Source organism: Entelurus aequoreus, linkage group LG14, assembly GCF_033978785.1.
Source record: "Entelurus aequoreus isolate RoL-2023_Sb linkage group LG14, RoL_Eaeq_v1.1, whole genome shotgun sequence".
NCBI lineage: Eukaryota > Metazoa > Chordata > Actinopteri > Syngnathiformes > Syngnathidae > Entelurus > Entelurus aequoreus.
The window spans coordinates 27290411-27304929 of NC_084744.1; the positions used below are offsets into that span (position 1 = coordinate 27290411).

General features: G+C 36.4%; 1 protein-coding gene across 1 annotated transcript in view; it reads left to right on the plus strand.

Annotated features, from left to right (window-relative positions):
- The window catches only part of LOC133664592 (oocyte zinc finger protein XlCOF6-like), a 225970-nt gene that overhangs the window by 94249 nt on the left and 117202 nt on the right, over window positions 1-14519 (plus strand). The gene's annotated exons all lie outside the window — the stretch shown is intronic.

Consider the following 14519-nt stretch of genomic DNA (forward strand, 5'->3'; position numbering starts at 1 on the left):
CCGTTGATATTTTTTTTAAAAGGGCTAAAGACACACCTTTTTAATCAGGCTTTTTATTGATCATGTTTAACTCCTGTTTTTTTTATTATTCATTGTGTTGTTTTCTATCTTAATTATTAATATTACTTATATTAGTCACTCAATGTGATGCTTTTATCAACTTATTAATGTATTATTTATATTTTATTTTTTACATATACTTTGTCATATACTTCATACAATTTTTTGAGATTGAGGCGTTAAATTTGAGTTTGTGTTTACAAAAACTTGTGTTCACTTCCTGTTCTCAAATTATTCACAATATACTCCATAAGTAATAACATTAAAAATAAATAAAAAGTAATGAGTGAAGTAAGTTATATTTCATATGGTGAGATAAATAAGAGTATCTAGAAAATGAATGGATGGATGAAATAAATTCAGAATGTTTATCATGGTTCTTCTTCTTTGTACTTTGTAAACACTTTAAGTTAGAGGAGTTTCTTGAAGTGGATTATATTAGTACATTGTTTTATTTCTTTGCTTAATCCATTCAATCATTTAATTCCACATACTGATATACTGAGTAGAATAGAATAGAATATTCAGCAGGTCTTAAGTGTTGTACGTGCGTACAAATGTTTTAAGTTACATTTTCCTCAAAGATTATATTTCTGTAACGACCTGGTCGCATCGTGGTGCGAGGTGTTCTCCCAAGGATGCAGACGGCTCGGACACAGCTTGCAGGTAGGAAAATTATTTATTCAGGAACTAAATCGGACAGGAAAAAACAAAAACGACTAGCGTGGGAGCTAGCAAGCAAAATAGCATAGCCTGAAAGCTAGCAGGAATCAAAAGTGGTCGTTACTTGTTGCGTGAAAGCAAATTAGGAAGCCAGACCGAGTGAGGCCCGGGCAAAGACTAAATAGCCCTCTGATTAGTGCCCGGACAACAGGTGAGCGTCTCGAACACTAACCAGAGGCAGCTGAGCATAATCTGCCGTCATGGCAACAGAAACAAACAAACACGTGACACTAAACTGTAACCAAACTGATCCGAGCAGCGGATCCTAACAATTTCTCCTCTTTTGTTGAGAAGAATTGTTGTATATTCTTGGCTCGCAGATTGTAGTTTGCTTTGTGCAGTATTTTCGATTCAATGATTAAAGGGTTTGAATGTTCTCTATATCCAACATGATGTATTATTCTAACTGATCTTTTTTGTAACACGGTTAATGAATGAAGTGTACTTTTGTAGTTATTTCCCATATTTCTACACAATAACTCACATATGGCAACACTAGCGAGCAGTAGAGAATATCAACATATTTGGCTTTATTCATTATTGCCGTGTTTCTTGCTACTTTATGTTGTATAGTTTTTATATGAGATTTCCAGTTCATTTTATCATCAATCATTATACCTAGAAATTTGGTTTCATTTACGCTTTCAATTTCTATTCCATCTATTTGTATTTGTGTTTGACTTTCCCTTCTACTGTTACCAAATAGCATTATTTTAGTTTGACTGAGATTCAAAGATAGTCTGTTTTTGTCAAACCATCTTATTGTGTTCATTTATTCTATTATTATTTGTATTAACTTCTGTGTGTTCTTTCCTGAACAATAATACTAACTTTAAATATGTTGTAACTTTACAAATGTCATTTATATATAGAGTGAACAGTTTTGGTCCTAGTATTGATCCCTGGGGTACACCACAGGAGGTATTTAGTGTTGTAGAAGTGTGTTCGCCCAGCTTCACGTATTGTTTCCTGTTGGTTAAGTAACTTCTAATCCAGTTAAAAACCAACCCTCTGATGCCATACTGTTCAATTTTTTGGATTAAAATATTGTGATGAAAATATTGTGATTAATTGTGTCAAATGCTTTAGTTAGATCCATAAACACTGCTGCGGCACATTTTTTACTATTATTGCATTTGTGATCTCTTCTGTCATTTCAATAAAAGCCATCGAAGTTGAAATATTAGCTGTGTATCCATATTGGTTCTCAGCGATTATTCTATGTTTGTTTATGAACTCTCTAATCTGTTACTGAACAGTTTTTCAATGATTATAGAAAGTTATGGAAGTAAAGAAACAGGTCTATAATTTGTAAATTGGTGTTTGTCTCCAGTCTTATAAATTGGTGCAACTTTAGCTATTTTCATTTTGTTTGTGAATTTGCCTGTTTGAAATGATAGGTTACTAATATACATGAATGGTCCTGAGATCTCTTAAATAACCGTTTTTATTGTTTCCATATAAATTCCATTACTATCGAATGAAGTCTTAGATTTGCATTTTTTTCCAAAATGTAACAATTTCCTCCTGTGTCACATTATTGAGGAACATTGAGTTGGGATTTCTATCTATGGTGTCATTATAGTCCTCAGTTAAAACTGGGTCTGGAATCATTTCCTCCAATTTTGGTCCAGTATTTACAAACTAATTATTGAAGCTTTCAACTACTTCCTTCATGATGTCATTATTTTTGTTTCCGTCAGAGAAGTATTGAAGGTAATCCCTCTTAGTGACATTTTTAATAATGCTATTGAGGATGCCCCATGTTGCTCTCATATTGTTTTTGTTCCTGTCTAATTATTGACTCTAATATTATTTTCTACATATTCGTAGTACGGTAGTTAGCTTGTTTTTATAAACGTTGTACTTATTTTCTGTCTCTGTAGTTCTTTGTGTTATACATTTTCTATATAATGTATTCTTCTTATTACAAGCATTTTTAAATCCTTTTGTCATCCATGGTTGATTGTTATATTTCTCTGATTTCTACTGAGTTGTTTCCATGGACAATGTTTGTCATAAAGTATTATGAACGTGTTTAAGAAATGTCCATTTGCTTCATCAACATCATTTTCAATGTACACATTGTCTCAATTTTGCTTTTCTAGCTCCTTTTTGAAAGCAATCATCCTCTTCTCTGTGCATAGTCTTCGAAATGTCTTTTCGTCTTCCATGTTCTTCTTCTTGTAGTTTCCATTATATTAAAGATTAAAGATTAAAGTACCAATGATTGTCACACACACACTAGATGTGGTGAAATTTGTCCTCTGCATTTGTCCCATCCCCTTGGGGAGCAGTGGGCAGCAGCGGCGCCGCGCCCGGGAATCATTTTGGTGATTTAACCCCCAACTCCAACCCTTTGTTGCTGAGTGCCAAGCAGGGAGGTTGTGGGTCCCATTTTTATAGTCTTTGGTATGACTCGGCTGGGATTTGAACTCCAACCTACCGATCTCAGGGCGGACACTCTAACAATATTGCGAAAACTGGCAGATGATCACTAACTTCGGTTAACTAACTTCGGTTATAAGTGGACCACTTGTGGACTTTTATTAACCAACAACAGGACAAAAATCAAATATGGTGATGATTGAATAATAGTTAGTTAGTTAAATGGATATGCAGTCACGGGTGGCAGCTGTCAGGTCCTAGTCCTTGTTAGTTTACATGGATGCGTAGAATGATGTCTGGAACTCAAGATAGTTCCACATGTCTGGGAACGCGACCGACGGATAATCCTTGATATGACTCAACGTATCTTTAGACATCTTTAGCAGAATCACAGGACACTGTGCCACACTTATTGATAATATTTTTACCAATGATTTTGATAATAACACTACAAGTGGTCTACTTATAAGCGACGTTAGTGATCATCTGCCAGTTTTTACAATATATGATGGAAACTACAAGAAGAACATGGAAGACAAAAGGACATTTCGAAGACTATGCACAGAGAAGAGGATGACTGCCTTCAAAATTGAGCTACAAAAGCAAGATTGGGACAATGTGTATAATGAAAAAGAGGTTGATGAAGCATATGAACATTTCTTAAACAAGTTCATAATACTTTATGACAAACATTGTCCAATGTATACAACTCAGTAATAAGCAGAGAAAGAATAATCAACAATGGATGACAAAAGGATTAAAAAATGCTTGTAAGAAGAAGAATACACTATATAGAAAATTTATAGCACAAAGAAGTATAGAGGCAGAAATTAAGTACAAAAAGTATAAAAACAAGTTAACAGACATACTACGATCATGTAGAAAATAATATTACAGTGAATTATTGGACAGGAACAAAAATAATATGAGAGCAACATGGGGCATCTTCAATAGCATTAATAAAAATGTCACTAAGAGGCACTACCCTCAATACTTCTTAGACGGAAATAAAAAAAATGACAACTTAAAGGAAGTAGTTGAAAGCTTCAATAATTGTTTTGTAAATATTGGAACAAAATTGGAAGAAAGGATTCCAGACCCAGTTCCAATTGAGGACTATAATGATACCATAGAGCGAAATCCCAACTCCATGTTCCTCAGTAATGTGACACAGGAGGAAATAGTTACAATCGTGAAAAAATGTAAATCTAAGACTTCAACTGATTGTAACAGAATTGATATGGAAACGATAAAAAAAGGTTATTGAAGAGATCTCAGGACCATTAATGTATATTAGTAACCTATCATTTCAAACAGGTGCATTTCCAAACAAAATGAAAATAGCTAAAGTTGCACCAATTTATAAGACTGGAGACAAACATCAATTTACAAATTATAGACCTGTTTCTCTACTTCCACAATTTTCTAAAATCATTGAAAAACTGTTCAATAACAGATTAGAAAGTTTCATAAATAAAAATAGAATATTCGAAGAGAACCAATATGGATACAGAGCTAATGTTTCAACTTCAATGGCTTTAATTGAAATGACAGAAGAAATGAGCAATGCAATAGATAGTAAAAACTGTGCGGCAGCGGTTTTTATGGATCTAACTAAAGCATTTGACACAATTAATCACAATATTTTAATCAAAAAACTAGAACGATATGGCATCAGAGGGATGGTCTTAAACTGGATAACAAGTTATCTAACGAACAGGAAACAATATGTGAAGCTAGGCGAACACACGTCTACAACACTAAATATATCCTGTGGTGTACCTCAGGGATCAATACTAGGACCAAAATTATTCAATCTCTATATAAATGACATTTGTAAAGTTACAAAAGCTTTAAAGTTAGTATTATTTGCGGATGATATAACAGCGTTTTGTTCAGGAGAGAACACACAGAAGATAATACAAATAATAACAGAAGAAATTAACACATTAAAAAGATGGTTTGACAAAAACAGACTATCGTTGAATCTTAGTAAAACTAAAATAATGCTATTTGGTAACAGTAGAAGAGAAAGTCGAACACAAATACAAATAGATGGAATAGAAATTGAAAGAGTAAATGAAACCACATTTCTAGGTATAATGATTGATGATAAATTGAACTGGAAATCTCACGTAAAAAATATACAACATAAAGTAGCAAGAAACACGTCAATAATGAATAAAGCAAAACATGTTCTAGACCAAAAATCACTTCATATTCTCTACTGCTCACTAGTGTTACATATCTGACTTATTGTGTAGAAATATGGGAAATAACTACAAAAGTACACTTCATTCATTAACTGTGTTACAAAAAAGATCATTTATAATAATACATCATGTTGGATATAGACAACACACAAACCCTTTATTTATTGAATCAAAGATACTGAAATTCCACGACATAGTGAATTAGCAAACAGCTAAAATGATACACAAAGCAAACTATAACCTGCTAGCCAAGAATGTACAACAATTCTTCTCCACAAAAGAGGACAAATATAATTTTAGAGAAACATTTAATTTAAAACATTTGTATGCACGTACAACACTTAAGACCTTCAGTATATCAGTATGTGGAATTAAATTATGGAATGGATGAAGCAAAGCAATCAAACAATGTACTAATATGATCCACTTCAAGAAACTCTTCACACTTAAAGTGTTTACAAAATACAAAGAAGAAGAACCATGACAAACATTCTCAATTTATTTCATCCATCCATTCATTCATTCTTAAAGTAATCTTACTTATCTCATCATATGAAATATGACTCACTTCACCAATTATTATTGTTAAATTCTTACTATTATTTATTTATTTATTTTTATTGTGATTAGTTATGGAGTTTATTGTGAATAAATTGTGAACAGGAAGTGAACAAAAAGTTTTAGCAACTGTTATGTAAAGAAAAGGGGTAGGATTAAATAAGCTCTGCTTCTTCCTACTCCTTTTCGAACATGTTGAAAAGAGAAACTGGAAATTGTGATGTATCATGTTGTATGCTTGCATGTTCGAAATAAACTTAACTCAAACTCAAACTAAACTCAAACATCTGTTCCGTTTCATAGTTAGATTTTTTTCTCGTATCAGCTTTTCGCAGGAAGATCTAGGCCAGGGGTGTCAAACTAATTTTAGATAGGGGGCCACATGGAGAAAAATCTACTCCCAAGTTGGCCGGACTGGTAAAATCACGGCAAGATAATTTAAAAATAAAGACAACTGCATATTGTTTTCTTGGTTTAAAAATAGAACAAACACATTTTGAAAATGTACAAATCATAATGTTGTTGGGAGTTTTTTACTCTTACATGTTGCGGTTAATAGTATTCTACACTTTCAGAATCAATGATGTGATAATGTTCATCAGTCAACTCATTGGTGTTAATTTTCAATCTATCAAGATGAAAAAAATAATATCAAAATCAAATTACAGGATGTTATTGATGTAGTTTGCTCATTTTCCCCGACTGGTGCGCCAACATCATGTGTTTTTTTTTACATATGTAGCTTCATCTACGAAGACACAAAGAATTGCTATTGCGACATCTAGAGGACACATTTAGAACAGCAGTTTCTTTCATTCAAAAATTTCGACTCATTTTTGTACTTAGCAAACTCGTCCCGCGGGCCGGATAAAACCTGTTCTAGGGCCTGATCCGGCCTGTGGGCCATATGTTTGACACCCCTGATCTAGGCCCTTTGTGTATTCAGAGAGTTGGCTCACGGGTTGCTGCACAACAGACATCTTGGCTTGGTTGACCAACACCTTTTTCACTTCCCGGAAAAAAAAGTCAAGTTAAAGTACCAATGATTGTCACACACACACTAGGTGTGGTGAAATGTGTTCTCTGCATTTGACCCATCCCCTTGTTCACCCCCTGGGAGGTGAGGAGAGCAGTGAGCAGCAGCGGTGGCCATGCCCGGGAATCATTTTGGTGATTTAACCCCCACTTCCAACCCTTGATGCTGCAAGCCAAGCAGGGAGTTAATGAGTCCCATTTGTATAGTCTTTGGTACGACTCGGCCGGGGTTTGAACTCACCTACTGATCTTAGGGCGGACACTCTAACCACTAAGCCACTGAGTAGTGAAGAAGTCATGTAACTGAGTTAAAGTAGAAACTTCTTCCCTCTTGTCATGTTAATAGAATATTTGTATATTTTATTTTGAAACAAAGCTCCAGATATACACATCAAAGCCATTCATACATTCTAATCTTGCAACTTGTTTCTATATCTAAATTCATGCAGAGGCTTTCAACACAATGATTTTTATGTACAAACCCTGTTTCCATATGAGTTGGGAATTTGTGTTAGATGTAAATATAAACGGAATACAATGATTTGCAAATAATTTTCAACCCATATTCAGTTGAATATGCTACAAAGACAACATATTTGATGTTCAAACTGATAAACATTTTTTTTTGTTGCAAATAATCATTAACTTTTGAATTTGATGCCAGCAACACGTGACAAAGAAGTTGGGAAAGGTGTCAATAAATACTGATAAAGTTGAGGAATGCTCATCAAACACTTATTTGGAACATCCCACAGGTGAAAAGGCAAATTGGGAACAGGTGGGTGCCATGATTGGGTATAAAAGTAGATTCCATGAAATGCTCAGTCATTCACAAACAAGGATGGGACGAGGGTCACCACTTTGTCAACAAATGCGTGAGCGAATTGTTGAACAGTTTAAGAAAAACCTTTCTCAACCAGCTATTGCAAGGAATTTAGGGATTTCACCATCTACGCTCTGTAATATCATCAAAGGGTTCAGAGAATCTGGAGAAATCACTGCACGTAAGCAGCTAAGCCTGTGACCTTCCATCCCTCAGGCTGTACTGCATCAACAAGCGACATCAGTGTGTAAAGGATATCACCAGATGGGCTCAGGAACACTTCAGAAACCCACTGTCAGTAATTACAGTTGGTCGCTACATCTGTAAGTGCAAGTTAAATCTCTCCTATGCAAAGCGAAAACCGTTTATCAACAACACCCAGAAACGCCGTCGGCTTCGCTGGGCCTGGGCTCATCTAAGATGGACTGATACAAAGTGGAAGAGTGTTCTGTGGTCTGACGAGTCCACATTTCAAATTGTTTTTGGAAACTGTGGACGTCGTGTCCTCCGGACCAAAGTGGAAAAGAACCATCCGGATTGTTGTAGGCGCAAAGTTGAAAAGCCAGTATCTGTGATGGTATGGGGGTGTATTAGTGCCCAAGACATGGGTAACTTACACATCTGTGAAGGCGCCATTAATGCTGAAAGGTACATACAGGTTTTGGAGCAACATACCGTATTTCCTTGAATTGCCGCCGGGAATATAGTAGTCGCCTGCCTAGAATTACAGCCGGGTCAAACTCGTTTCGCAAAATAATTAGCGCATGCTTGGCAAATATGAGTCATTAAATGACTTCCGCCTCCTGGTGGTAGAGGGCGCTAGTGATCCTTCTTGCGACTGCTGGTACTGCAGAAGACCGGTGCTGCAGAAGAAGACAACACGCAGCAAGAGTGAGCAGCCATTGTTTGCTTGCACTTTTACCATGGAGGATTACATATCTAAAATAAAACAGTTTTCTAAACTGGACTTTCAATCGAAGCAGGAGGTAATACTTAAAGGAAGATCTCCATCGAGACAGAGAGACTTTTAAAACTGAAGAAAGAGAAGGAAGACTTCTATAGGAGCTGCACATGGACTCATTTATACCTAAAGGTAAGACCATAATAAAGTTTTTTTTTTATTAAATGTGCTTTTCATGATAAGGTAAGTGCCGGAGTGAGAAGAGGTTTTAAAATAATTAGCGCATGCTTGCCAATCCCGCATGGTTTTGGTAAACGCAGGAGTGAGAAGAGGTTTTAAATTAATTAGCGCCCCGGCGGCTATTCAAGGAAATACGGTATGTTGCCATCCAAGCAACGTTACCATGGACGCCCCTGCCTATTTCAGCAAGACAATGCCAAGCCACGTGTTACATCAACGTGGCTTCATAGTAAAACAGTGCGGGTACTAGACTGGCCTGCCTGTAGTCCAGACCTGTCTCGCATTGAAAATGTGTGGGGCATTATGAAGCCTAAAATAGCACCTGGGAGACCCCCGGACTGTTGAACAACTTAAGCTGTACATCAAGCAAGAAAGGGAAAGAATTCCACCTGAGAAGCTTCAAAAATGTGTCTCCTCAGTTCCCAAACGTTTACTGAGTGTTGTTAAAAGGAAAGGCCATGTAACACAGTGGTGAACATGCCCTTTCCCAACTACTTTGGCACGTGTTGCAGCCATGAAATTCTAAGTTAATTATTATTTGCAAGAAAAAAATAAAGTTTATGAGTTTGAACATCAAATATGTTGTCTTTGTAGTGCATTCAATTGAATATGGGTTGAAAAGGATTTGCAAATCCTTGTATTCCGTTTATATTTACATCTAACACAATTTCCCAACTCATATGGAAACGGGGATTGTAGAATGTTAAAGATGTGATAGAATTTGCAGTGTGTGTGAGGAAAGGTTCTCTTATAAGAACCAGCTGGACAAACAAAGTGTGCTGCTGAGAACCTGCAGGACTTGAAATCAACTCTTTGACTTCAATGTTTATTCAGGCCCGAGCAGCAAAAAGGTACGTTAATTATTATTCTCCCTCTTGGATCACATTTTTCAGGGCCTTACTAGGCACCAAAACTCTCCAAATTGTGCAAGCAAAAAATCAGATACTTTAGGAGCCCCGAAGTCAAACATCAAATATGAACTCTTTAAAATGTGAAAAATTCTGCCCCTCGCCCCAGATTCACGTATCGCCACGGAAATCACCAGCGGCGTCTATCATGACAGGAGGAACGTAAAAGTCTCAAGAACCCATATTTGAAAGTCAAAAGGAAGTGGGTCATTTTGGTTTCTGTCAACCATGTTTCAGCCAAAAACGGGTCGTACTTGAACAAACTCCTCCTCAGGACTTTGACCAAACTTTGACCTGATGGCTCGCAACAGAACTTTCAACATTTATAACTCGGCTCCACAAACTTAGATTGCAATCAGAGTTGGTACAAATGATGATGTTGACACCCTGTCGTGCATAATGGGTCAGTACCTGTTGGTACCCATTGGTGGTGGGCGGAGCCTGGCGGCGAACCATCAACCATCAAATTTACTTCTCTTTAGATGATCGGATCTCTTTGCAAACTGATATGAGGCCTTTAGGTCGGGGTATGATAATGACTAGTCATTGATATCGACACCAACATCGCCCCCTTGTGGTGGAAAATGACAACAGTCGTAACTCCCGTCCACATGCTCCAATCTTCCGGTTTGTTTTAATGGTGGGTCGAGATCATTGTCATTCTACATCCTGTACGCAAATTCAAAATGACATTTTTCATACTCTGCACATTTTCCAACGTCACATATTGTTGTTGTTTGTGTTACACAATCTTGTTAACATGCTCAATAAGGTTCAATTCAAATGTAATACAAGTAATAAGTAAGACTTTATTCGTACACTTAAGTAGATTTTTTTTCAGGTAAAAAAAGATGCTACCTCACTAAAAAAAAAATTGTTTAACAATTTATTTTCCATGAATTAATTTAGATCCAGAACACACATTGTTTTACATCTTATTATATTATAATGATTATTATAATTTAATTTAAGTTTGTGTAAAATAGTTTCACAAAGTGTGAATACATGTAATGTGTGGGGTTGAATTATAATTGATATAATACAATTAGGTGTGGCAAATGCATTTTGTTTACCTGCCAACTATTCCAATGATATTTAATATACATATTGATATAATGTCATGTAATATGACTTCAACATTATGTATGTTAATATTAGACTTTGTTTGTAAAGCAGTTCTACTTCTGACTATTTATTTTATTTTTTATTGAACAATTAAACATACATAAACAATGTATAGACACATTAAGGTACTTTCAATACAATATGAGTCAATGTTTTTTTTTATTATTTTACTCAGCAATATAAAACACATCACATTAAATCCAATCCTCCTACAAACAAAACCTGTTAAAGAAAGTAAAAGTAAATATGAGAGCCCATTCGAATAAGATTAAAATGAAATATACATAAATAAATGATAAACTTGTGCTTAAATGTGCTTATTTAAAACCACTTAAATTATGTGTATAAATATAACAATGTAAGTTTTTTTTCTATTTTGTACACTCTTCCAAGATTGAATTAATAAATTCAAATCATTAACACAATGTGAGAATTTGGATTTCACTTTAAGAAAGAGACTTTTGTGTATGAGAGCAAATGTTTCACACTTTTTAAAAATGATATAAATTCACATCACGATCGATTCACGCATGCGCATACGTCACTTCCTGGACTTTTTTTTTTAATGACAGAGCTCCTGCGACATCACGTTCTGAGATATTTAAAAAAAGTTAAAAGTTAAAGTACCAATGATTGTCACACACACACTAGGTGTGGTGAAATTTGTCCTCTGCATTTGACCCATCCCCTTGATCACCCCCTGGGAGGTGAGGGGAGCAGTGGGCCGCAGCGTAGCCGCGCCCGGGAATCATTTTTTGGTGATTTAACCCCCAATTCCAACCCTTGATGCTGAGTGCGATTTGAATGTTTTATTAATGTTTTGTATAAAAATAGATTATCTAGGGATAAAAGGGAACAACAATAAAAACATGTGGAAGGGTGGATTTAAAGAAATCAGGCAGTAATACTATAATAATATAATATATAAATATAATAATAATAATAAAATAAAATATAATAATAATAAAATACAATGTAATAATAATAATAATAATAATATTTAAATATAATTTCTACCACTTTCACTCTTGTCATTACAATGAATGTCGCACGGGGGCGCTACTGAACCCCATCATTAAAACATACTTGCCAACCCTCCCAAATTTTCCGGGAAACTCCCGACTTTCAGTGCCTCTCCCGAAAATCTCCCGGGACAACCATTCTCCCGAAAATCTCCCGATTTCCAGCCGGACAACTATATTGGGGGTCTGCCTTAAAGGCACTGCCTTTAGCGTCGTTTCTCACCTGAAAAGGAGACTATTATATGTCTCCGTTATCCATAGGTTTATCTATAACCCATAAAGTAGGCAGGCACTAAGCTATTTCTCAGCATGTGTTTATTCCAGCCGGCACGTTAATACACTGACACGCAACAGCCGGATTCCCATCATGCATTGCTTCAAAACTACGGCAAGTTGTAATATCCCAAATTTTCAGCCGGACAAACAATATTGGGGGCGTGCCTTAAAGGCACTGCCTTTAGCGTCCTCTCACCTGAAAAGGAGACTACTATATATGTCTCCATTATCCATAGGTTTATCTATAACCCATAACACGGTAAATGGTAAATGGGTCGTACTTGTATAGCGCTTTTCTACCTTTCTTTAAGGAACTCAAAGCGCTTTGACACTATTTTCCACATTCAACCATTCACACACACACATTCACACATTCACACACACTGATGGCGGGAGCTGCCATGCACGGCGCTAACCAGAACCATCAGGAGCAAGGGTGAAGTGTCTTGCTCAAGGACACAACGGACGTGACTGGAAGGATAGACAGAATGGATATAATCACTCATGAACGGTCAGAGAAGCACAAGGCGGCGGCATTGCCGCGGCAACGCAGTATTATGGGCCACCTTGCAAGCAACGACAATCAATCAATCAATCAATGTTTATTTATATAGCCCTAAATCACAAAAGTCTCAAAGGGCTGCACAAGCCACAACGACATCCTCGGCACAGAGCCCACACAAGGGACGTCGATGTGAATGACAATGAGAAACCTTGGAGGGGACCGCATATGTGGATAACCCCCCCTCTAAGTACAGTCCCTAGTGGATCCAACATAACAGTGAGAGTCCAGTCCATAGTGGGGCCAGCAGGAGACCATCCCGAGCGGAGACAGGTCAGTAGCGCAGAGACGTCCCCAACCGATGCACAGGCGAACGGTCCACCCCGGGTCTCAGCTCTGGACAGCTAGCACCTCATCCATGGTCACCGGAACCGGAATAACCCAGCGAGGGGGCAGAGGAGAAAAGAAAACGGCAGTACAACTGGTCTAAAAAGGGGGGTCTATTTAAAGGCTAGAGTATACAAATGAGTTTTAAGATGGGACTTAAATGCTTCTACTGAGGTAGCATCTCTAACTGTTACCGGGAGGGCATTCCAGAGTACTGGAGCCCGAACAGAAAACGCTCTGTAGCCCGCAGACTTTTTTTGGGGCTCTTGGAATCACTAATAAACCGGAGTTCTTTGAACGCAGATTTCTTGCCGGGACATATGGTACAATACTGTCAGCAAGATAGGATGGAGCTAGACCGTGTAGTATTTTATACGTAAGTAGTAAAACCTTAAACTCACACCTTAAGTGCACAGGAAGCCAGTGCAGGTGAGCCAGTATAGGCGTAATATGATCAAACTTTCTTGTTCTTGTCAAAAGTCTAGCAGCCGCATTTTGTACCAACTGTAATCTTTTAATGCTAGACATTTGCGGATGTTTTCAACAAATCCGTGAAGGATATGTTCCCGGATTCAGAGATCGCTCGTCAGTACTCAAAAGGCAGAACAAAAGCTACTCAAATAGTGAAAGGTAAGTGTTGTTGTTTTTTGTAAGTAAGCAGCAAGTACAGTACAGTTAGTAGAACAACTGTGTTTTCATTACTGTACTATATATATATATATATATATATATATATATATATATATATATATATATATATATATATATATATATATATATATATATATATATATATATATATATATATATATATATATATATATATATATATATATATATATACACTACCGTTCAAAAGTTTGGGGTCACCCAAACAATTTTGTGGAATAGCCTTCATTTCTAAGAACAAGAATAGACTGTCGAGTTTCAGATGAGAGTTCTCTTTTTCTGGCCATTTTGAGTGCTTAATTGACCCCACAAATGTGATGCTCCAGAAACTCAATCTGCTCAAAGGAAGGTCAGTTTTGTAGCCTCTGTAACAAGCTAAACTGTTTTCAGATGTGTGAACATGATTGCACAAGGGTTTTCTAATCATCAATTAGCCTTCTGAGCCAATGAGCAAACACATTGTACCATTAGAACACTGGAGTGAAATGGGCCTCTATACACCTATGTAGATATTGCACCGAAAACCAGACATTTGCAGTTAGAATAGTCATTTACCACATTAGCAATGTATAGAGTGTATTTCTTTAAAGTTAAGACTAGTTTAAAGTTATCCTCATTGAAAAGTACAGTGCTTTTCCTTCAAAAATAAGGACATTTCAATGTGACCCCAAACTTTTGAACGGTAGTGT